The sequence below is a fragment of the Megascapheus bottae genome, chromosome 15, assembly GCF_031878675.1.
Source record: "Megascapheus bottae isolate mThoBot1 chromosome 15, mThoBot2.hap1, whole genome shotgun sequence".
Taxonomy (NCBI): Eukaryota; Metazoa; Chordata; class Mammalia; order Rodentia; family Geomyidae; genus Megascapheus; species Megascapheus bottae.
Window position 1 is genome coordinate 25,822,999 of NC_143523.1, and position 25,290 is coordinate 25,848,288.

General features: G+C 44.5%; 1 protein-coding gene across 18 annotated transcripts in view; it reads left to right on the plus strand.

Moving 5' to 3' along the window:
- The first annotated feature begins 431 nt into the window (after positions 1 to 431).
- Positions 432 to 25,290, plus strand: part of Sorbs1 (sorbin and SH3 domain containing 1) — a 228,499-nt gene continuing 203,640 nt past the window's right edge. For all 18 annotated transcript variants that reach the window (XM_090346194.1, XM_090346178.1, XM_090346179.1 and 15 more), the window contains exon 1: positions 432 to 520. The gene's annotated coding sequence lies outside the window, so the exon portion shown is untranslated. The remainder of the gene's footprint in view (positions 521 to 25,290) is intronic.

Sequence of the window (25,290 nt, forward strand, 5' to 3'; positions counted from 1 at the left end):
GCAGTACCATTCTATAGGTGTGCAAATTGGAGCGCAAGGGTTAAATAACCTACATGCAGTCAAGACACACTTGCTGTCACTTTGTATCTAAGGTTCCCTCCAAGCTCCCAGTGGCGACCCTTCAGAAGGACCCGAAGGGTTCGAGGCCAGCCAGGTCTTCCTGCCCAGAACTGAAAGGGTTATCCGGTGCGAGCGCGCGCGTTATCAGCGGAGATCCGCGGGCCCGCGCCCGGATCACAATGCGGCGGGCGGGGTGGCGGGCGCTTCCTCGCCTCCCATTGGCGTACACGTCCCTTCCTGTCACGGCCGGACAGACCCCGCCCCTTGGGCGCTGCCAGAGTGGACGATTCCAGAGGTATGCTAATGAGGGGCCGGTCGCCGCAGCCCATTGGCCGGCCGCGGAGTGTCGGTGAAGTCAGCGCCTAGTCCCAGAAAAACAGAGCGGGGCCGACGGCAGCGTGTAGTGCGAGCGGGGCTGGACGCGCGGAGCTCGCCCGCCAGTCCGCCCGGGACCCGTGAGGTAAGCCTGCGCCGCGCGCCCACCTGCCCGTCCGCGGGGGCCGCCGCCGTCCGCTCCGCGGCGGCGCTCCCGGGGTGCACCCAGCCGCCCCCCACTCCGCGGCGGCGCCTTTGTTCCACGCTCCGAGGAGGTGCTTTTAAAGGGCCAGCTGTTGGCAGGACTTGGGGGGACCCCCCTCTTTCCCCTGGAGCATCTCCTCGTGGTCACGGAGACAACGGGGCTCCCCAGGACCGAACCGTGCCTCCCTGTCTGCTCGGTGGAGCCCCAAGTCCTGCAGGGAAAGTTCCCCAGGATGTGGAGGACCTGGCGGGGGTCGGGGGCGGGTTTCCAGGTCTCCCTTTATTGCATTATTTTCTTGTGGGGGGAGGGAGGTATAGGGAGTGGAGTGCGACCCCGGCCTTCGTCCGCCGAGCTTGTCTGGGCGGGCGGAGAAGACGTGGAAGCCCGGGTGGGTTGGTGCTGTGAAGTGAAGCTTAGCGGGGGGAATGCCCTGCCGCAGCCCGTGGGGAGAGCCGGATGGAGCCTCCCAGGTGTGCTCGCTGCTCGGCGTCGCCCCGGAGCCCCGGGCGGCGGTGGCGGGGGGCGCCCGGACGCCGGGTCTGGCGCAGACCCGCCCGCGCCCGCGCAGCTCGGCGTGTGTGCGCGCGCGCGCGTGTGTGTCCGGGGACCCCGTGCCTGCCCGTCCCGCCCGGCCGCCCTCGTCCTCCCGAGGGGCTTCCAGCCGGCCGCCGAGAGCCATGGAAAGCACCGCCTTCCTCCCAGTTCCCCGGGCATCCCCGGCTGCTGCCTCGCTGCTGCTTCCAGCCGTGGCGGTGGCACGTTCCAGGTAGAGGGGAGAAGAGGCTTCCAGTCACGATGTTTCTTTCATGGGGGGTGGGAAACGTGCCCTCACATTCTGCCTCCCGGTGCCTCCGCTGTCGTAAGATGGCTTTGACATTCATCCGTGCATGCTTTCCTGGGTTATACAGAATTTGTTAAGCGAGTACATTGCTACCTAAAAGCACAAGGAATCCCGCGGAGCCCGGCTCGTTTCATCCAGTCCCCGGGGTTTCCCGGCACGTTCTGGATTTTTATTTTACACATTGAGGGCTGGGATTCTCCTGGTGTCACAAGGCCGACCCTACTGAAATTGCTCGAATTGATTTCACTGTCAGTTCATTTAGCGACATCATGGAACCTATCTGGCACGCCAGGCCTCTGGCTGCATCTCCCTATCCGCCCCTCTCTTGGGTGCCTCTTATCGTCTCTTAGGTGAAGGCCGGCATGCCTGTCTCCATTCTTTCTGTGTTTTTGGAGCCACTCTATTTAGATTCAGGTTTTTTTTTTTTTTTTTAAATAGGAAAGGTAGCTTAGTGGTGATTGTAGGGCGAGTAAAAAGTGGGGAGGGGTAACTGAGGGAAGAGCAGAGGAGGGATGACAGAAAACACATGGTGGACATTGGGAGACTCCACTGCTTCAGCCATTAGGGAGTTAGATGAGTTGGATGGCTGTCTATGGAGTGAGATGGAGTTGCTGGCTGCGAGGGGGAGGAGTAGAGAAGGAAGAGGTGGCCAGCAGTTTTCTGCCCCACCCTCCTTCTGAAATAGCCCAGCCCCGAGGTCTCCCTCTTAGACTAAGGGGAAAGGAGGGAAGGACTGGTCTTGTTGGCATCTGTGCCCTGAACACCTCTGGATGGTTGGGAAAGAGTTCGCCTTGGATTGCATAGAAAGCACATTTGTCAGTTAAAGGACCTGTGACATCTGGCTCTGGTGACTTTCCTGTGGGAAATTAGCTGCTAAGATGAAGTGCTTTCTACTCTGTGGGATGAAGAGATGGGAGGTCATTGTGGTCTTGCATACAAACAATACCTTTTCCACTTTTCCCCTTTGTCTCTTCTTATCTGCTTTCATTTGTTGTAGAGAGTTTCTGTAAACTTTCTAGGTGACTGGGACATTGGGGAGGGCAGATCCAGAATTATGGAATTATGGGAAATAATGAGAAGATACTTCTTTTTTTCCCCCCTCTCCAAAACCAAGTTCAAAACAGTGTTTTTTTTCTTTATTTTTAATTAAAAAAAAATTAGTGTGTGTGCGTCGTGTGTATGCCTGCATCAGTACTTGGGTTTGAACACAGGACCTCATGCTTTCCTTTTTTGCTCAAGGCTGGTGTTCTCACATTTGAATTCCAGCTTTTTACTAGTTAATTGGAAGTAAGTGTCCAATAGACTTTCCTGCCCTGGCTGTCTGTGAAATCAGATCTTCAGATCTCAGCCTCCTGAATAGCTAGGATTAGAGGCATAAGCCACTAGTGTCTGGAATAATTGGACTTTATTTTCAGAGAAAGATCAAGGCCTGGGTGGAGGGGGGGGGGAGAAGCATTTATAATCACTTGGTCATCCCAAGTCCTTACCTGGACATTGAAGCTGACTGGCTGTAGAGGGCACTCACTAGTAATTTAGGATTTAAGTAGACTGCCTCTTTTAAAAAAAATTTGATGGAGGAGCTCTGGACCAGAGGCAGATTGGTTGGCTTTGGTCTTGGCCACCAGTTTTCTCTGTGCCTTGGGCTAGGTGACTTCCTCTCTGAGAGCCCATGTCATTGCTGTAAAGTGGAAGGCTTTAGAGCACAGATGATTTTCTAGGGTTCTCTATAGCACTCTTCTTATTTGATTCACAAATACAGGAATTCATAAGTTTTGATGGCATTTTTACATTGCTTCCTGTTTGTTAACCTGGTGTTCACAGCGTGGTATAGAAGAAGCATTATAGAACTTAGCCTTTTTGTTAGATTCAGAGCTGCCTTTTCTTTGATTAGTTTGATTTGTGTAGTTTGACTATATGTAAATAATTCAGAACTCGGAGGCATAGACTTTAGACCCATTGGTTGGAATATGAAGGTGGAATGACAGATTGCTGAGGAAAGGCAGTTTCTATAATTCATTTGTTTCCAGTATATGTATCACTTACTGTTTTATTTAGATCGTACAGGTGAATGTTTCAATATTGAGATCATAGGAGACCTCTCTGATTGACTGATAGATTTCCTGTCACTGTAAATTTTAAGGTATTGAGAGGTTTGGCCGTTTGTCTGAGGTCACACAACCAGCAGATGCAGAGCTAGGGAAGCAACTCTGGAGGATAGATTCTGTGTTCTAGATATATTTGTTAAGCCTTCTTTTCCTTTGAGAGAGGAATCCAAAATGGGGAGGAGAAAAGTGAGAAAATGATATAGGGAGCAGAGGAGGGGATGGCTGGAGATTCCAGAACTTTAATCTTTAAAGACAAGTCCTATGGGAAGGGAAAAATAACCCAGAACCAAGTGGGGAGGAAAAAGGAATGGAACTTGAAAGGGGAGACTGTCACCTTCAAAAGAGCAGAACATTTTTTTTTTTTTTTGGTTATTTGTAGGGCTTGAACTCAGGGCCTGGGCACTGTCCCTGAGCTCCTTTGCTCAAGGATAGTGCGCTACCACTTTGAGCCAAAAGCACCACTCTTAGTTTTCTGGTGGTTAATTGGAGATGAGTCTCATTTTCCTACCAGGGCTGGCTTGAACTGCTGTCCTCACATCTCAGCCTCCAGAATGGCTAGGATTATAGATTTGCACCACCAGTGTCGGACAAAGAGCGGGACATTTCTGTGCCCTTGGAATAAAGGAAGGAGCACAGCAAGTGTGGTGGTGTAGAGAGGGTGATGGTAGATTGAGAGTTCTCTGTGCTGACTTGGAATCTCCTTGTGGGGATGCTCATGTTGAGTGTGCTGTGGAGAGGCTGCTTAGTAAAGGGCCATGTAAGGCCCACAGCTCCACTGGGGCACACAGGACTTGGACATGTGGTAAGTCAGGGGTGTTGTGCTGGTTGTGATACTAGTGAATGGGGAATAGGGCCCAATTCTGCTGAAGTCCCAGTGTGTGTGTGTGTGTGTGTGTGTGTGTGTGTGTGTGTGTGTTTTGTTTTCTTGGTAGGTCTTTGGGCTTGAATTCAGCCTGGGCACTGTCCCTGAGCTCTTCTGCTCAAGGCTACATCCCTACCCTTGAGCCAAGCCCCACTTCCCATTTTTTTGTAGTTAATTGGAAATAAGAGTCTCAGGTCCTTTTGTGCCTGGGCTGGCTTTGAACCTTGATCTTCAAATCTCAGCCTCCTGAGTAGCTAGAATTACAGGCAAGAGCCGTAGCACCCAGCTCAGTTTTTTTTTTTTAATGCAAAACTAAAAAAAATATTTCCATGGATTTTTTTTTTTTAATTCAAGCGGTGTATTGTCCTATGACTTTTTTTTTTTTTTTTTTTTTTGCCAGTCCTGGGGTTTGAGCTCAGGGCCTGAGCGCTGTCCTTGGGCTTTTTTTCCCTCACAACTAGCACTCTGCCACTTGAGCCACAGCACCATTTCTGATGTTTTCTATGTGTGTGGTACTGAGGAATCGAACCCAGGTCCTTGTGTACCCTAGGCAAGCACTCTACCGCTAGACTAAACTCCTGGTCCTGACCTATGACTTTTATTAAACACATTACGAGAGCATTTTATGTACTCCCTTTTTTTTAGGAGAAACTTGGAAATGACTGAATTATTAAACCATAGCTCATCTGGGGGAACTGCTGGCCTGTGACCTGAGCTAAGCTTCAGAAAGTTTCAGTGAGCAATTAAAGAGCTGTGAGCAGTGGTTAACCAGAGCATTAACCATTCAAAGGCAAGGATAAAAAGATGATAATACTTTGAAGTCTGTAGCCCAAGCCAGAAGCTAGCCATGAACAGTATAATTTTCTTGGTCAGCTCTTCAGGTCCTAGGAAATAACTGTGGCTGTTTTAGTAGTTCTGGCTTTCTGGGTATGGTTAGTTATGCTGTGTACCCGTGTCTTGCCGTGTCCATCCTTTTCTGCATCTCCTTCCTCTAGCCATTTCTTTATTTCTCCTGTTGTATCTTCATCCTTGCCTTTTTCCTACATTTTTTAAAAAACTTTAAATAATAAAGCTTTGTAGTCTGCTTTAATACATTTATTGTGTCATTAAAATTTCATGTTCTCTGTTCTTAATTAAACCAGTTGAGTTTAGTCTTTTTGAATGTGTATGTGTTTTACACACAAAACAAAAACCAAATCCAATTAAGTTGCTTTTTACTTCTGTGTGGCCTTCTATTGATTCCCTCCCCCCCTTCTCTTCTGTGGTCAGCAGTGGCTCTTTATAGATTAAAAAAAAAAAACCAGCAAAACAAAACAAAGCAAAAACAGGTCTCTGTCATGTGGTTATTGTTTTAAAAAACAAAAAAAACCCCCAACTATAACAGAAAAGGTTTCCACCCTTGTATTGTGAACACAAGGGATATTCTCTCCCAAGAGATTATGTGTCCTGTTTCTTGACTTCCTTCCATGGAAAGCATGTCTTTATTGTATTCTCTCATGAGGCATACACTGTGAGGGTGGGGGTGCTGATGGTGGAGGTGGGGCTCTTGTCATTCTGGTAATGTGTTGAGGGGTGAACCTGGCTGGATATAGCCAAGAGATTACATGCATAACAAAATTTTTTTTTTTTTTTTGCCAGTCCTGGGCTTGAGTTCAGGGCTTAAGCACTGTCCTTGGACTTTCTCAAGGCTAGAGCTCTACCACTTGAGCCTCAGCACCACTTCTGGCTTTTTTCTATGTATGTGGTACCAAAGAATCGAACCCGGGTCTTCGTGCATGCTAGGCAAGCACTTTAACCACTAGGCCAAACTCCCGGCCCCGCATAACAAATTTTTGCATTGATGGTTTACTCTTTCCCCAGACTATGCTAACTTAACAGACTGTAGTAGGACCCAGACCCCTATGGAAAAAAAAATGAGCTGCTTGTTATCTTTCAGATTAATGTTGGTAGGCAACCACCAATAGTTGCTGGTATGAAATTCTAGATGCTTTGAGGGAGGTATGATGCATAGCTTCACAATTTCCTTATGGCCCAGGTTAATTACAGAGAAGGACTGAGTCTTGATGCTTAGTGGTCAGCTTAGAGGGGGCCTTGCAGATAGGTAAGAAGGCATCTTAGAGCCAGGTATGTTGGCACATATCTGCAATCACAGCTTCTTGGGAAACAGCAGGATTGCTAGTTTGGGCAAAGGCAGAAGACCCTATCTTAGAAAGTAAAGAACAAAATGTCTTGAGGTGTGAGTGAGTGAAGCCCTAAGTTCAGACTACAGCACTGACTGCCAAATAATTTAAAAATGGTACCTTGAATTCCTCAGTAGTGTGTGTGTGTGTGTGTGTGTGTGTGTGTGTGTGTGTGTGTGTTACTGATGATTGAATTCAGGGTCTCATGGTTGCTAGGCAGGCCTGGGCTTCAATCCTCCTACCTGTCTCTCCTCCCCTTACCCCTCCCATGTCAATGGAGACATGAGGGTGTGTCACTGCCCCAAGCCATGATGCTTCCTTTATAGCTGGGATATAGACTCTTGCCAGTGAGCCCAGTGATTGGTTGAGGTAGAGTCTTACCAAACATTTATGCCTGGGCTAGTTTCTAACAGTGATCCCTGATCTTTGCCTCCCAATTAGCTAGGGTTATAGGCTTGAGCCCCTGGCAGTTCCAGCTTAAATATGAATAATCTTCAGGTTTTATAATTTTCTCTGTAATATAAATGAGCTGGTTCTAATATAAAAGTGTTCATTTTTTTTTAACTGTTGAATTACAACTGGTGGTCCAGTAAAATGCTGTGTTTATTTTGGGCCCTTCTCCAGTGTGTAGTCTATACTCCAGCTAGAGAAGCCAGAAAAGGAGCAGACCTTAGACCTACAGGGATGTGAGGGTAAAACACCTCCAGCTATATCTGCTTTCTGCCAAAGGCTGAAACACCAGGGTCTTCTATTTCTCTTTCCCTCACGGGAGGTAATACTCCCTTTCCTGGCTTCCTCATATTTGAGAGAAGCTCACTGTCTCTGTTCTTGCTAGTTCCCTTGCCTGTTTCCTCCCTCACAGGTAAGAATTGAGAGGAGAGGGAAATCTATATTTCATTATATTTTAAGCTAAACTTTAATTGCATCAGAGTTTTATGTCTATATGCATATATCCAGTTTTAAAAGTCAATCTATGAGGCACATATCAAGAATTATACAGAATGCCATGTCATTCCTCCTCCTGTGCCCTTTTCCCCAAGTCAGTCATTGAATGAAGTTTTCTCTTGCTGAGGAACAAAGTACCACCAACTCAGTGGCATATAGCAACCTAGATGTAAGTTAGAGTTTAAGAGTCTGAAAAAGGTCTCACTTGGCCTAAAATCAAGATTTTAACAGGGTTACTCTGCTTCTAGGAAGGGCCTATTTTCCTCATGTGTGGCATTTTTAAAATTTTTATTTTATTATTTATTTATTTTTTGCCTGTCTTGGGCTTGGGCTCAGGGCCTGAGCACTGTCCTTGGACTTTCTCAAGACCAGAGGTCTACCACTTGAGCCACAGCACCACTTCTGGCTTTTTTTCTATGTATATGTTACCGAGGAATAGAACCCTGGTCTTCGTGTATGCTAGGCAAGCACTCTACCACTAGACCAAACTCCTGGCCTGTGTGTGGCATCTTTTAGAGGCTGCTTTTTCATCTTTAGCTCAAGGTCCTCTTTTTCTTCATAGTCAACACTAGTGAATGGAGTACTTGGACTTTTTTTTTTTTTGCCAGTCTTGGGGCTTGAACTTGGGCCTGGCCACTGTCCTTGGACACTTTTTGCTCAAGGCTAACATTCTGTCATGTCACTTGAGTCACATTGCCACTTCTAGTTTTTTTGTGTATGTTGTACCGAAGAATCAAACCCAGGGCTTCGTGCATGCTAGGTGAGCACTCTACCCCAAGGCTACACTCCTGGCCCTCAGCAACCACTTTTTTGACTGCTGACACATTCAATTACTTTGATTAAATTTCACAGAAATGGAGTCATTCAAATTGTACTTTTATGGTATATACCTTTTGCTCATGTCTGACTTTTATCCATATTACCACATCTAGCAATGGTTTTCCTCTCATTGCATTGTCATATTCTAGTCACATCCCACGTGTTCATCCTTTCCTCCGGTGGTGACTTCTTTGTGTTATTTCCAGTTTGGGGCTCTGTGGAATAAAGTTCTGCCAAGAAATGTTTATGTATCTGTTGTAGAAGTAACATAACCACATGAAACACAATTAGAAATCAAGAAGAAAAAGCAAAATGCCCATAATTCCACTGTTCTGCCATAAGCAGTATATAGTCGTCCAGTCAGTCTCCCACCTTAGGGCTTGTCAGCAAAAGTTCTATAAAGCTGCAGCTTCTCAGCAAGACGAGGGTTTCCTTGAGGCTGAAGATGGAGAACTGGCAGAGCGGTGACTGAAGAGATTTATTTATTTATTTATTTGTTTGTTTATTTATTTATTTATTTATTTTTGCCAGTCTTGGGGCTTGACTCAGAGTAGTGCACCACCACTTGAACCATAGCACCACTTCCCACTATTTCTGTGTATGGGATACTGAGGAATCGAATCCAGGGCTTCATAGATGCTAGGGAAGCACTAGGCTATGCTCCCAGCTCCTCCTCTTTTGTTTTTGAAGTGTTTTGTCATATACCCCAGCCTTACCTTAAGCTCTCCATTGTCCTGCCTCGTCTCTCTAGTATGTTGGGATTACAGGCATGTACCAACATGCTTAACATGTTTTTTCATTTTTCTGCTGTTTTCTTATTGTCTTTGTTTGTTCTGAGTCCTCTTTTTGCTATCCTTCCATGCATATGATCCTAGTCTGTTCTTTTATATTTTAAGACTGGACACAAGTGCTGATTAGGACATATATGGAAAGAGATTGTTAATTTCCTTGTATGGTCATTCAGTAAAGAGCTCCCCCCCCCCCAAACACTGGAGAAACCTAGATATCAGTAGATCTTTGGCATTTTTCCTGGAGGTTTTTCTAGAGATGATTTTTTGGGGGAGGGGTAGGATTGCTTGGGGGTGGGTGGAGTGTATAAAAGCTATAGGGGGAAGAGGACTGCTGGTGACATGTCTGTGTTGCAGTTTTACTCAGTTCATTTGTTGCCTCCCTTCCTCCCTGCATCCTTCAGCTTGTCTGAACTGAGGTTCTACTGAACCTCCACTTTATGCTGGCTGGGGGAAAGCCTTCAAGATGAACAGATTGCAGGGAGAAACTTAGATTTGATTGCTCCTTGCACTAGCCTTCAGAAAACAGGCTCCACTCTTTTAGCCTCATCCTGCCTCTGTCCTTGGAGTCTTTGACATCCCCAGGTTCTGAGCTTTCTCCAGGTTCTCCATGAGCTGGCGATTTGTTTAGTATTTCTTTTTCTAGCTCTCACTTAGCAGAGCAGGCAAGTCAGGAACCTGTCATCTCTGTCAGGAGGTCACCTCTGTCTCCCAGAGTTCTGTTGACGTATTGTGGGGACTGTTGTCTCCTTTTTGTTAAGAAACAATTTTTATTTTATTTATGTAGTCATGGCTGGAGTTTGAACTCAGGGCCTTGCCCTTGCTAGGTTTGTTGGCTTGGTGCTCTGCTACTTAAACCATACTGCTACTCTCCTTTGTTTGTTTGTTTGTTTTGGAGGATCTATTTAGTGGGTTTCTGGGAGAGAGCAGAGATAAACACAGTGTTCAGCCCTCTAAATTGATCAGAAGAGTTTTTAATTTTCTGGGCCGGGAGTGGTAGAATGCTGCTTGAGTAGCCTGCATGAAACCCTGGGTTCGATTCCTTAGTACCACATACATAGAAAACACTGGAAGTGGTGCTGTGGCTTAAGTGGCAGAGTACTAACCTTGAGCAGAAAGTGTCCAAGGACAGTGCCCAGTCCTTGAGTCCAAGCCCCAGGACTGGCCAAAAAAAAAAAAAAAAAGAAGTTTTTAAATTTTCTATCTGAGGTCTTGAATATATACCTGATGTAGGACATATACTCAAGAGATTTTTTTTAAAAATGTGGTTCTGGGAATAAACCCAGGGACCATAAACATGCTAGATGTATACGCTACCAGTCTGCTATTACCCTATTCCTGAGATGTTTGCTAAAATTTGGAATACATGTTGTAAGATGATATGCAGATAATTAATCATTAGGTTTAAAGACAGTCACAAACATACTTTTTTTTTTTTTTTTTGCCAGTTCTGGGCTTGAGCTCAGGGCCTGAGCACTGTCCTTGGACTTTCTCAAGGCCAGAGCTCTACCACTTGAGCCTCACCGCCACTTCTGGCTTTTTTTCTATGTATGTGGTACCAAGGAATTGAACCCGGGTCTTCGTGCATGCTAGGCAAGCACCCTGCCACTAGGCCAAACTCCCAGCCTACAAACATACATTCTTAAAAATAAATTCCATTGTTTATTATGAGATAGACATAATCACAGGCAGCAGAGCCTGCCTTTTCTTCCCATATGGTATAGAAGAATCCCCGAGAAGAAGCATCATAGACGGGTGGGTTCTGGAATGGTGAGGTCCACTGGCTATATCCAGCCCTATCACTAATATATGCTTTACCTGGAGATGTTCCTCTGTCTGTCCAGGTTTCAGTCTCCTTAGCCTTAGAATGACATGTTGGTCAAGGTGTGATTCAATTCTCTGCATTGAGCCATTGCTGCTGTGTGCCAAGCTCAGTATTAGGAGCCTCCTAGGAGTGTCCGCTAAAGCAGCCAGCTAATGGTTTATATTTCTTTTTCTTGAGTTTGGTTCAGTATTTTATACAAAGTCATATTTCTGCATATTTAGTCACTTTCTTTTCTACACTAGACACTGTGAGGACTGCCTCATACTCATTTTAAATCCATAGCATCTTCCGTGGTCTTCAGATATATAATAAATGTTGGATTTTTCCACAAAGGATCACCCTTTAAGTAATTATGACAATGTGGTTAACTCTGCTAGAATCTCAAGAGATTGCTCAGAGAACAAGGCATAAATGTTTTTGTGGCTGGTTGTACATTTTTGTCCCATTCATAGAATTCTGAGGTTCAGGTATGCTGGTACAAAGGTCAGTGGAGATAACAGTTCAAGACTGCAGCTCTGACCCTAGAGTTGTTTTCCTCAAACAAGTCATAGTCACACACTTGTTAAATAGGTCTTTATACTGTTACAAATTAAGATTGAATCCATTTTACCTGTGAAAATAAATTATAGATAAAATGCTACATTTAAAGTGTTCAGTAACACTTCATTGGTTTTTCATTACTTAATTTGATTTCCTCAAACCTATGGGCATATGTGCCAGAGCTAGTGTGTGGAGGTTATATATAGGGCTGTACTTAGACCAGTAAAAGACCTTTCTGTGGTGAGCAGGCCCATAGGGAGACCTGGAGCTCCTTGTTAAACCATGGCTTCATGCCTGCCTGCCAGAGAGGCTGCAGAATCAATGCCTGTGTGGGTAAAGAAGCACTGTAGGAGCTCAGCAATGACTTATTAAGCAACAGTCACGAACCACAATCTAGGCTGGGCTCTAGGAGTATATGGTAAACAAAGAAAAATGGAACCTGCCTTCTTGGTCTAGAGCCAAGCTGCCCAGTGTGATAGTCAGTAACTGCATGTGGCTATTTCAGTTAATTTAAATGGAATACCTTACTAAATTTGAGGTGTCAATGATACGTGCCATATTTCAAGTGCTGAGTGTCTGTGTTCTCAGTGATTGCCCTGTGGACAGCATAGATCTGAAATTCTTCCCTCATTTTGGGCAGTTCTATCAGGCAATCTAGACTACACAGCTAAGACTGGAGCCTACATTATATATCTGTTCCTGCATCTAGTCTTGTTCCATGGAAGAGCTATTTGCTTGAGGTTATATGGTTGGATGACTAAGATATCTTCTCTTGGAGTAAGATAGGGGTGTATAGTGACTAGGTGTGTGGTTTCTGCTCTCAGCCTGCCTGGTTCACATCCCAAGGACATTGCTTCCTACAATCCTACTTGAGTCCTAGAACTCTATGCTTTAGTTGCCTTACCTGTGAAATGCAGAAGTCTTTGGATTATGCCCAGCCTTTAGCAATCACTCATAAATGCTGGTCACTGTGATTAAGAATGAGATGGGGACAGAAGTTATTGGTAGAGCCAAGGAGACATTTTCCGCCAGGAGACTGTAAAGAAGAAAAAGAATATTGGCAGGTCATGTTGTTTTTGTAGAGCTATCAAGCCACCTAGAATGGGACAAAACTGAATACTTCTAAGCCAGAGGTTGCTTTGGTTATGTGAGCTGATATGTAAATGCTATCAAATGTACAAAATCATCTGAGTCTCTATACTGGTCGTTCGTATTCTGATCAAGGATCCTTTTGCTGTCTCTTTCTTCCTGGTTTGTATTTTCCTAAGCTGCCTTGTTTTCTTGCCCCCAAATACTCCCTCCCCAGCTATATATCTCAGTGAGGTGTGGGGTTGTTACAGACATTGACTGTCCCTCCCCTGGAGCAGAGGGATGTACCAGGAGTTAAGAAGACAGAGGCAGAAGTTGGGTCTTCTAGCTCACAGTTGGGACCTGGTCTTTTAGTTTTTAGTGATCTCATTCCCACTGTTGCTCCATCTAAAGTATACAATGTTCTAGGAGCACCTTGATGTTTCTGTTGGATGAAGAGAAAGAAAATTCTGGTGTTGATCTCAGGGATGGGAGGATGTGAACTTGACAGGTACAGAGCTCTGCTTACATATGGAACTTTACTTTAGAGCCACGCATGCTAGCACACTCTTGTAATTCCAACTCCAGAAGGCAGAAACAGGATTGCAAAATGCCAGGCCAGTCTGAGCTATCTAATACAATATAGTAAGACTCTGTCTCACAAATCTAAAAGAATAAAAAATGCTTTACTAGCAGTCTCAAGTCTCATTTTATTCATTAAGCACAAATAGATAAGGGTATTACAACGGGTCTTGCTTTCCCAAAATTTGTTTCTTCATTGACATAGAGCAGGATTCACATCTTTTGTATTAGGAAGTCAGCCATGTATTTCAGGTGATGAAGTAAGAAGGCTCTTATTTAGTGTGGGGAAGTACAGGTAATAAGGATACTCTATGAGTAGACAATTAATGTGACACACAGGACAAATAGTGAAGTCCATTGACTTATCTGAGGTCAAACATCTAGAAATGGCTGACTCAGGACAGACCAGTAAGGTGACTGTTTCTGGCAACCTGGTTCTCAATGCAGCACAGGAATACAGGTTCTGCCTGAGTGCGAATGATCAGGAATATTGAATACTGGAAACTTGACCTGTAACTGGCTTTGTCAATCCATTCCAACTTGAGTCTTGACTTTCTAATACTAGGGGGTTGTTTTTGCTCATAGAGGACAGTGGTAACAGGAATGAGTGCTTGGTAGATCCTGGAATTGCCCTCTGCCTGCAGGTCAATGCAAAGTCTCATTATTCATTTATATAATGCTTTTGCATTGATTATTGACATCAGCCCATAGACTGACCTTTGAGCTTGGTTTCCTGATATAAAAGGTCACAAGGACATGCCTTGAGAAATCTGGTGGCTTTGCATTTGAGCAATTTCCATGGCTGATCTGTAAATAGATGATTTATTTGCAGGTTCTTCTCCACTTAGAGTTTGTCTTTAGTCATGCTGAACCAGTCTTAGCTCTCTTCTGCAAGCACAGAGCGCATTGATCATGTGTTAGAGTTGTTTATAATGAATAGATGTGGGAAATGGGAACTTTTTTGGTGCATTGATGTTGGGAAATCTTTCCAACGCTGCTGCAGCATAGGCACTGCGGACTCTCCTGTGCTTGGCCTTGCTTTCTAGACAGTGTACACAGCAACCTCTGACGGGACTGGCAGGTCTTGAAGCCAGGGATGAGGTAAGAAAGGTGGGAACTGGAACTTGGAGCTCTAAGTCACTGTTCCGGTGGTCTGGCCAGTGGGGATCTATCTGAAGAGGCCAAGGCCAGAGTAGGAACTGCATTTAAATAGAACAAAGTGAATAGAGGCCCTGTAGAAAACAAAATCCCCACAGGACAGTTAGAGAAGTTGGAGGATCTGAGAGAGCCTAGGCTTTAACGCAGTCTGGTAATGGTTGTTAAAAGTTGCGGGGCCAGGAGTTTGGCCTAGTGGTAGAGTGCTTGCCTAGCATGCACGAAGACCCAGGTTCAATTCCTCGGTACCACATACACAGAAAAAAGCTGGAAGTAGTGTTGAGGCTCAAGTGGTAGAGTTCTAGCCTTGAGAAAATCTAAGAACAGTGCACCCCCCCCAAAAAAAAATCAATTTGCTAGGCCCAGAAACCTTGACCAAAGCAGTTTTAAGCCTTTTTGGATTGTTTTGTATTTGCTTGGTTGAGTATGGTAGACATGAGTAAGCCAGCACTGGCAGGTGCAAAGGGGCGAGGCCCCCTGGGAACTGGGAAATATTAGTCATGCCTGTATACTGATAGAAGATACGGAGCCTCCTTGTCAAGACAGCTGCTGCAGGAAGCCCCACGGATGCCAGCCTGCTTTATAGTCCATGCTCTTGGTTTTATCTTTAATTATTAAAGTCCTGGGCTATTTAAATACTCACCTGAAGCATCATTGTGAATAACTTTCCTTTCCTGAGCTCTGGCAGAGAAGGGGTTTTGTGGCCTGTGGTTCTGGATTTCCTAGTGGCTCCCTCAAGAATATGCATACTGCAGCCAGGCAAAACCTACAGTGCCCTTGATGGCAGAATGAAGACTTCTGTGGGCATCCTAAAGACTGGCATATGTTTTGAATGGATCCTTAATTTCAGCAGTATAGGGCATATTCTTTTTAAGCATAGGCCAGCAAAAGAGAATTCTGTTAGAGAAGTAACTCTCTGTTTAAAAAATTAAACTGCCTAGAAGCCTTGGATTGATGGTACATATGGCATCCCGCACGCCTTTTGTTGTTGTTGTTGTTGTAGTCCTCCTTATAGGACTCGAACTTGGCCTGGGCGTTGTCCCTGAGCTCTTCAGCTCAAGGCTATTGCCCTGCCCCTTGAGCCACAGCACTACTTCTCATTTTCTAGAGGTTAATTGGGGATAAGAGTCTCAGGTCCTTTTGTGCCCATGCTGGCTTTGAACCTTGACCCTCAGATCTCAGCCTCCTGAGTAGCTAGGATTACAGGGGTGAGCCACGGAGCCGGGTCTATTTATTCTTTAAAAGAAATATATGGCCTTGGGGCTGGGAGTTTGGCCTAGTGGTAGAGTACTTGCCTAGCATGCACAAAGATCCGGGTTTGATTCCTTGGTACCACATACATAGAAAAAAAGACAGAAGTGGTGCTGAGGCTCAAGTGGTAGAACTCTAGCCTTGAGAAAAATCCAAGGACAGTGCTCAGGCTCTGAGCTTAAGCCCAGGACTGGCAAAAAAAAAAAAAAAAAAAAAAAAAAAGAAATTCATGGCCTTTCTGTTTCTATGATTACAGATTTTATAATTAATGCATACATAAATATGTTCAAAACCCTTTTACTAATAGAAGGGTAGCAATTAAAAATTTTGTTGACTCTTCTGAGAGCTCTATAGGTAAATGAAAAGCTGTTGTTATTGTTGTTGTTAGGCTTTAACAAGGACTTATTGTAGTATAATAGGATCAAAGTAAAGGAAAATGGAGAAGAGAAACATTTCTTGCTTTCCATGTAGGAAATGAGAATTAAAATTCAACATGATGGTTCTTATCACAGATTTTATACTTTCTGAGCTAGGTGAATACATGTAGTCAAGTCTTGTAGCACCACATGTATTCACCCAGCTCAGAAAGTAGGCAAATAGGGGAAGTCCTACCCCAAATACAGGTAACCTTCAGGATGTCCTTTTGCTATACATTCCCTTTATTTTCCATGTAAAGGTTTTTAGATCACAGTATGATGAACAGTGTAATAGAAAAAGGGCAGCATAGGGACACATAGGAGGGGACTGGAACTGCAGGAGGAAGGCATTTCTGATAAAGGGACCAGCACCTGCAAAGCCATGGTGACAAAGAAGGCTTTGTGTCATAGATGAAGGACGACCACTTTAACAAGGCTGGAGTAGAAAGGCAGGAGGAAGGCCCTCTACTGTGGTGTGAGGGTTTGAGAATGAGAATGATAGATGGATGGGTGGATGAAACTGAGGGGGATTGACCTAGTCTAGTAGGGAAAGGGAGAACTGTGCTAATGTACCCAGAAAAGATAAGTACAGAGATTACTTGGAATGCAGAAGAGGGTGCCTATTTTAGTTAGGAGGGAGGGATCAGGTCTCATTGTGTTTTAAAAATCTAACATGCCAAGATCACACAGGTCACTTTCTTCATTATAGAAGGGGTTGACTTTTTCTAAGACCTTGTTCAGAGTTTGCCACAAAGTTCTCCTTGGCCCACTTCTACCCAGTAAAGTTTTATCTGATTTACTTAGACTCCTCAGGCTATAGTTTATGGGACACTACTGTATTACAAACTAAGAAATGGCATATGGTATATGTAAATGTCCATATTTGGTGTGTTTACCTATGTAATTAGGCACTCTTTTTTTTTTTTTTGCAAAGTCTCAAGGCTTGAAGTAATTAGGTAATTAGAATCTACATTGAGTGTGGCTAGATAAGGTGTAATTAAAGAGGAAAGCCTAATTTTGGAAGACTGATAAGAGGTCATTTGACTCAGACTGGGCTCAAGTCCAATCTTGGAAGAATAGTAAGAGGTCGTTTGGATGTAGGGAGCTTGAGGCCACCCAGAAGCCCTGACTGGCCTGAAACAGGCAGATTCTGTTTCAGTTCACTGTGAAGGCCATTGACTGAGCATGGCCTTCATCCCAGGTACTGTGGGAGGCACAGCTCTGAGGAAGAAACATAAGCCCTGAATCTCAGGGTGGTGTGAGGGGACATATGTTTTGAGAACAACTAGGAGGTACTAAAGCAGAGCATGAAGACAACTGTGTATATGTGTATATTAGGGGCCACTGGGAGATTCTTGGGTTAGGTAGTATTTAAATTGTGCCTTGAAAGGCCAAGAGGGTTTCAGGAGTAAGGACAAGAACTTCCTGGGCACGTTAGAAACACTTATAGTATTTGTGGGATGAATGTCAGGTCAAGGTGGGAATGTGTTATTGAGGTGGTCATGTTGTGGCTTGGTTGAGGAGGTTACATTCATACAGTTCAGGCAGTATAGTGACAGTGCAGGCCAAAGAGGCCAATAGGATTAGGCCCTCAACAGTACAGTGGTTACTGTGCAAAGGAGTAAGATTGTGGAGGTCAGAGGTGGCTTCCTTATGGAGGGATCTTAGAAGACTCTTAAAGGGCCAATAGGAAAGGAGAAAAGGGAGAAGGGATACAAGGAAGAGGAATGATATAGGCCAAGGCCTAGAGAGAAAACAGAGAGAAGATGGTCAGACATAGGGAAGCAGCTTGGATGAGACTGATTCCTGGAGGGTGGGGTTAAGGATGTTGGACAGTAAAGGTTTGATCTAGGGGCACAGAAGAGCATGGCAGGATTTTAGTGGGAGAATGGAATGAGAAAGGCATGTTGAAGGACAAAGAACAGCCTTCTGGGGAGTTCAGCCACCACTTCTAGGCATGAAGTGATGGGGACCATTGCTTGGAAGGAGGGGACCACCTGGAGGCCTTTACCATAAAAGAATTACTAGTATTGTTGATGAGAGGTCAAAAGACATTTGGAAGGGACAATGTGGAGGTAACTGAGCCTAACCTAGAAGAATATATATAGATACCTGAGACAGGAAGGGGAATCACTTGGTGGGAAAAGAGGTTGTGGACAGAGACTTAGTGGTTAACAGCTCAGAAAGCCCTGGTGGGACTCTAGCCCTGACTCTGAGCCAGTGAAAGACTATAGGCCAATTCAATTCATCCATCTTCTTGTCACTCTCTTTCTTTCTTTCTTTCTTTCTTTCTTTCTTTCTTTCTTTCTTTCTTTCTTTCTCTCTCTCTCTCTCTCTCTCTCTCTCTCTCTCTCTCTCTCTCTCTCTCTCTCTCTCTCTCTCTCTCCTTCCTCCCTCATTCCCTCCCCTCCCATCCCCTCCCCTTCCCTCCCCTCCCAATCCTGGACTTGAGCTCAGGGCCTGAGCACTGTCCTTGGACTTTCTCAAGGCTAGAGCTTTATCACTTGAGCCTCAGCACTTCTGGCTTTTTTCTATGTATGTGGTACCGAGGAATTGAACCTGGGTCTTCGTGCATGCTAGGCTAGCACTCTATCACTAGGCCAAAGTCTTGGCCCTTCTTGTCATTTTCTTGTCCATTGTAGTCGATTCCTTTGTGGTCAGGCTCTGAACACTGAACAGTCCTAGTGCTCAGGCAATGGAAATGTTCTGGACTGAAATGTATGGCCTCCGTGGCCCTAATGATGTAAGAGAAGAACCACATAATTCTCTTCCTTTTTTCATGGAGTAGTCAAGAACTTGAGGACAGGGCACTTGGAAGGCACTTTAGGGAAAGGGCACTTGGAGTGCCCAGGCTGGGAAGGTAGTGATTGGGAGAGAACGTTGTCTACTTATCTTACCCATGATTGGGAGAGGACGTTGTCTACTTATCTTACCCATTTTTAGTGTTTTTGGGACTCTGACATAGTGTGGGTACAAAACATTTCAATGTTGAAGTAGATACTCCGTTTTACGGTAGAGCAGAATGTAGAGCATAAAGGAAATTCTTAGGACAGGGAAGTAGTGAACTACAGTATTCCCTCACAGCCATCTTTGGGAAGTTAAAGGCTTTGGTCCTTTAGGAAGTGGAAAAGGTACCTGGGAAAGGAGGATGTGGGCAGAGTCCTGAAGGATGAATGATATAAGAGAAAAGAGAGAAGGACTTTTTAGAGAAGAATGACAATGAGTTAGTAATGAGTTTACAGTAGAAATTCTTGGAAGGAAGGCATATTTTCTTGACTACTTGATATGTATACCAGCTTTGTACCACATGCTTTATAATCTTTTAGTAATTTCTGCCTCTATTGTTGTTCTGCAGATTTGGCAGCAGGCCTGAGAGGATGAACCTTTATGCCTGTGATCTCAGCAGTGGGATGAGATTTTGTGTTATTCAGATTTCTTACTGCAGTGACAATAAACACTTGTATTACTATATACTATATTTTCTCCTGATGCAGGGAGTAGGATACAGGGCCCTGCCTGTGCTAGGCAAGTGTTCTACTGACTTATATCCTCATTCTTCCCAGTTATATTTTACTGGCTCTCTGAGAAATATAGAGGAAAAAAGAATGATTACCTTTGTGACAATTTTCTCCAAGTTCTACACTTAACTAAAATGTGGATCCAGATTCTGTCCATGCTGCATTCTACAGTACAAAAATCTTGGAAACTATTGATAAGAGATGCTTGGAACACATCAGATATTTACATGTGATTGGAAAACTGAGGCCCAGCAAGGAGAAAGATGTGATAAGGTTAGGGGCAGAGTGGAGATGAAAGCTAGAAGAGTTTAGAGACTTTGTCCTGGTGGCTATTATAAATCTCCCTGTGGGAAGGTTTGGTTTTAGGCAATAATGGAAACCTTTGTTGGGAGAGCTGTGAAAAGATCAGTGAAAATTCCTGCTTCTATTGGTCTCACATAGACTCATGGAAAAACCAGAATGAGTCGTTAGGAAACTTTTTGGACTAAATAAGTAAACATCTTTAATATTAATTTTCCTCTTAGCAGTTGTTTGTTGATGACTGCTCTATTCAAGGGAGTGTGTGTGTGTGTGTGTGTGTGCGCACGTGCGTGCGTGTGTGTTTGCCTTCGTTGAGTTCATGGTCTTGTATGGTAGTGGGTGTGTCTACTCTTCATCACCTCACTTTGTCGATCCTTAGGACCAGTTATCATAGGGGTGTCCATGTATCATGTGTGTGTGTGTGTGTATGTATGTGTATGTGTGTATGTATGTGTATGCACATACGTATATACATGCACACACCCTGAAAGTTCCATGAGAGGTAGAACTTTTCCGTCTTGTTTATTATGTGCCTGACATATAATATGCAGGTGATAAGTATTTATTGAATTAATACACTAATGAATGTGTTTGTAGGGAAGGATAGGATTTAGGCTTTTGTAGATGGGTGAGAAAGGCATTACAGATGGCAGGTGATAGGAGAAGGAGGAGATGACATGAGCAAATACACAGAAGCAGCAAAGCCCAAGGCATGCTGGACAACTGCAGCCCACTTTGAGTGGATCATATAATATTGTCAGGGTTCAAAGACAGGATAGGTGATTGGGGCCAGGCAGTAAGAAGTCTCGGATTTATCCTATAGTAGGATGATCTCATGTTCCAATTTCCTGTGGGGTGGAGTTTGCCAATTGTCCCAGTGTGATTGTTCCTGCCATTCTCAAATGTCTCCATGCAGATGATGAGTTATATGCCCTGATATTTGTAGGGTAGGGAAGAGCCTGTGAAAGTTTTGCAGTTGCAGGTCCTGTCAAGCTGGCCACAGGAAAGCCTACCCATAGTGTATGATACAGCATGGAGGCAGGAGAGGAGACATACTCCAGGCTGGGCAGTTCAGTCATGGGCCTATGAGGCCCCAGGGATGTCTGAAAGGAGGCGATAGCGATGGAAGACTAAAGGCTGAAGTGACCCTAAAATGGCGACCCTAAAATGGCATCACAGCTGCTCATCCAAGAGATAAATCCATCTCAGGTTCAGGCATCCTGGACAAGCATTTTCTAACTGGAAGTTATGACTGATAAGAGAACGAAACAAAACTGCCATGTGCCCATTTCCTGAACAATTAAAAGTCAGAGAAGCTTCGGTCCAGCCTTCTAAATGGCCTGGTGAAACCCGCTGCTGTTTTCTCTCCTAAACCCTGTATTGTTCCTTGGAATTTAAAATAGGCTGTGAATGTGCTTGATGTCAGGAAAGATAAATCTGTAAAGAGGACCGTAGTCAATACATTTCCTTTTTAAGTAGAAACAATATAAAGAGCTTAATTCAATCCTGAAGCAATCTCACCCTGTTGCCATGATTGTATAAAACCCGAACTGCTTTATGTCTGTTTCACACTGTTTATATTCCCCAGTGTTCCCCATCTTGACCAGCCCTGCACCAACTCCAGGCCTTTTTAGGCCAAGGACAACTGGCCCTTTTCCCTCAGGCTGTTTTCTTATGTGCTGTAAGTGTTGTGCGATCAGTGCTGGGTGATTTTATCTCATATTTAGGGTGTTCTTCAGGGTGTCTCCAAATAATTTTCTTATCTAGGAGTGTTGAAAAGTAAATTATTTTAAAATTTTCTTTACATTAAAAGATTATTAACGTGTGTGTGCGCGTGAGAGAGGGTGAGAGAGAGGGAGAGAGAGAGAGAATGTATATGTATATCAGTGTGTCAGTATTGGGGCTTGAACTCTGGGCCTAGGCACTGTCACTTAGCTTATTCTCTCAAGGCTAGCATTCTACTGCTTTGGGCTTTTTGCTGGCTAATTGGAGGTAAGAACCTAGGCTGGCTTTAAACCATAATCTTCAGATCTCAGCCTTCTGAGTAGCATCACAGGCATGAATTGCTGCCTAGCAATTATTAACTTGTAAAATAATTGTTAAAACATCACACATGACTCAGAAATTGAAACACAAAAATGCAGGTATTGAATCAGCTGGGTGTGGTGGCTCATACCTGTAATCCTAGAGATCTCAGGATCAAGGTTCAAAGCCAGCCTGGGCACAAAAGGACCTGAGACTCCTATCTCTAATCTCTAGAAAATGGGAAGTAGGCCATGGCTGTAGGAAAAGGCAGTAGCCTTGAGCTGAAGAGCTCAGGGACAGCGCCCAGGCCTAGTTCAAACCACATGACCTCCACACACACAAAAAATGGATGCATTGAATTTTTATTCCCGTCTCTGTGTATCTACTCTCTCATTCTACCTCTAGTCCCTGGTAGGTAGAGTGAATATAACTTCCAGTTTCCCCAGGACTAATACAGTTTGTGTCTTTGTCCCAGTGAATGATCATTAACACTCTTTCATTCTCAGAAGTGATAAATTATACTTTACCCAACAATTATTGTGTATCCTTCCAAGGTTTCTACAGGTGGATTCATACATAGAGCAAAGAGGTGTCATAAACGCTTTTGTCACTAAACAGTGTGGAAATGATCCTGGAAATTCTTTATTTTACTGGAAGTGAAGTGCCTTCTTTTTGCTAGTATTTGTAGACAGATGTCTTTCCCTTGATTTACCAGCTAGTTTTGGTTTAGAAGTTGTTTCTGTTACATAAGGAGAAGAGTCCATGGAAATGAAGCTTCTTTCTTAAAAAAAATGAGCTCAAGCTGATTGTGGTGGCTCATGCTTATAATCCTACCTATACAGGAGGCAGAGATCTGAGGATTGTGGTTCAAAGCCAGCCTGGGCACTAAAGACCCAGGAGATTCTTATCTCCAATTAACCACTGTGAGGAAAACCGGAAGTGGTGCTGTGGCTCAAAGGGTAGGGCGGTAGCCTTGAGCTGAATCCCTCAGGGACAGTGCCCAGGCCCAGAGTCCAAGCCCCACAACTGACAAAAAGAAAAGAAAAGTGAGTTCAGTAGTAGACTCATCCAGGAAGCATATATTAGTTCTCAATTTAGTGCCTAATATGGTACTGGGCACAGGCCTTCAGGAAGGCTTTCTTTATTTACTGGCCTGAATTCTTGGAATCTTCAGGCATCCACTCATCTGCCATTCATGTATTCATTACACCAGCCAGTGTTCACTGAGTGCACCCTAGATCCTATATTACATGTGTAATGATGAAGATGATGAGCTGTGTACCCTAGGAGTCAGAGAGACCCAGGAGAGAACAACCAGGGGATGTGGGAAGCAGTGCCTTTAATGATACCTTCTAAATAAGGTGACTGGTCCCTCCCTGATCACCATTGAGCTTTGGAGGGCCCAAGATGTGGCAGTTGCCTTTCCGTGCTACCTTTAGCTTTGCCCCCTCCTCTGTTGTTGTCACTCCTCGTGTTGCATCTCTTGCATTTTATACCCACTCAAAATATTTATTGAATGAAGTGAAAAAGCCCAAGTTAATGAAATGAACTTAGCCTCAAGCATGTTAATACCAAGATGAGAAGGGTGTGTGTGTGGGTTTTCTGGGCTCCACTTAAGTAGTGCATGAATTCCCTTTAGTTTCCTCTTGACTACCAAGGAGGTCTCAATCTATGTCACTTATTAGCATTGCCATAGTATGCAACCCTATTATGTTGGCAGTGTGTGAAGGAAGAGGAGCCTTTTCCTCCCTTGCCATTAGGCTTAATTTCCCCCTTGGAATGAAGGGGGTGGCTGTGATCTCAGGAGACCCTTGCACTCTTGATGTTCCTAAAACAATGATTTGAGCGTCAGCTTGGTGGCTCAATGCCTCCTTGTTATCTTTTAATAACTCTAGCTTCCTTTGCAGTTTCCTGGTGCCAAAGGGATGATCAATTCAGGATAAGGAATAAGCCCGGCCAGGAAAGTGACCTTTTATAATATAGTTAAAAAGGCCACAAAGAGGGGTGGCTAGTTGTGTCTCCAGGAGCCTCTATGCTGCAGGCTGTGGTTGGCACAGGGCAAAGGTCCCATGCTGTCACCAGCCCAGAGGCTGCAAAGGAAGTGGCATTGCTGGGTTGTCATGGGAGAGGCTATTGGTCGAATGTTAGGAGATTTAGTTAAGACATTTCTTAAAATTGTGCAGAAGCGACCTTTTTGGGGGATGAGGTGAGAAGTGATTACCTACCTTCTCTGGTCATTTCTGAAGTAGCTTTTCACAGAAAGTAGGGAATTGGGGGGTATTTCTCTGGGAAGTCCATTTGGATTGATGCTTTTGAGTACTGACTGTGAGCCTAACACAGCTTTAGGTGTCTCCCTTCACTTTCCATTAAGTTGTTCTTAAACTTTAAGAAGTGTAAGAATTCTGCAATGCTTGTTAATAATGTATATTACTCCCTGATGGGATGCAAGAGTCTGTGTTTTCAACACGTTCCCTAGATTATGCAGATTATATGGTGTCAGATTGGCTAACAATAGGGAAATTCATTGTCTCTCACAGGAATGGTTTGTGAAGACTATGCCCTTTGGAGTTGTGTATGAGGAATTCTTTTCCTTTTTGTGCTGGTAATGGAGCACTAATGCAGGGTCTGGGTGCTGTCCTTTAGCTTTTTTACTCAAGGTTGGCACTTTACTGTTTGAGCCATAGTTCTATGTGTAGTTTTTGGCTGGTTAATTGGAAATAGACTTTGTTGTCCAGATTGGCTTCAAACTGTGCCTCTCTAGAGTAGCTGGGATTACAGGGTTGAGTGATTGGTGTCAGGCCATGGAGGATTCTGGGTATAGACATAATGTGGGCTTTGGAGCTCATTTTTTCAGTGCTTGGTGATGATAGTAAGTCCCCAGCTCCTTGCTATCTGTGCCGTTACTGGCCTTGGCTTTCTCTGCTGGCGTCAGCATTCCTAGATGTCTTGGTGAGACACATAGTCTGGGGCTTTCTCTCAGGAGTCAGGCACCTCTGAGGCACCTCTCATGAGAGTCATACTTTGTTACATATTTACATGGTTGTCTAGAAGGGGTTATCCTTCTGGAGTCATCTGGAGGAGGGGCAGTAATGGAACAAAGCAGAAGCCTTTTCAGGAAGGAAGGAGCAGGACCAGAGGCTGGGAAGCTCCCATCAGGGCTTGGGCCCAGGTAGTTGCCTAGCACACTGGGAGAAGCACTGCCAGTGTCAGCCCAGATAGTTGAGGTTGTTGGAAAGGTTATCTCTGTTTTGCAGCTGAGGAAATGAAGGTTCACTGGGGGTGTAGTGACTTGCCTTAGATAACACACCCGTGGAGGGGTTAGAGGGGGTAGGAGTGGGGAGGGGTTTGAGAGGCCATTTCAGCCCTTGGAGAGCAGGCATTTGCCTTCCTCAGGTGTCAGAACAGCTGGTTAATTCTTTCCCAGACTGCAATTTATCATGACAAGAGGGCTTCCCCAGCATTTCCCAGGGAGAAGAATCCACAGGCATGA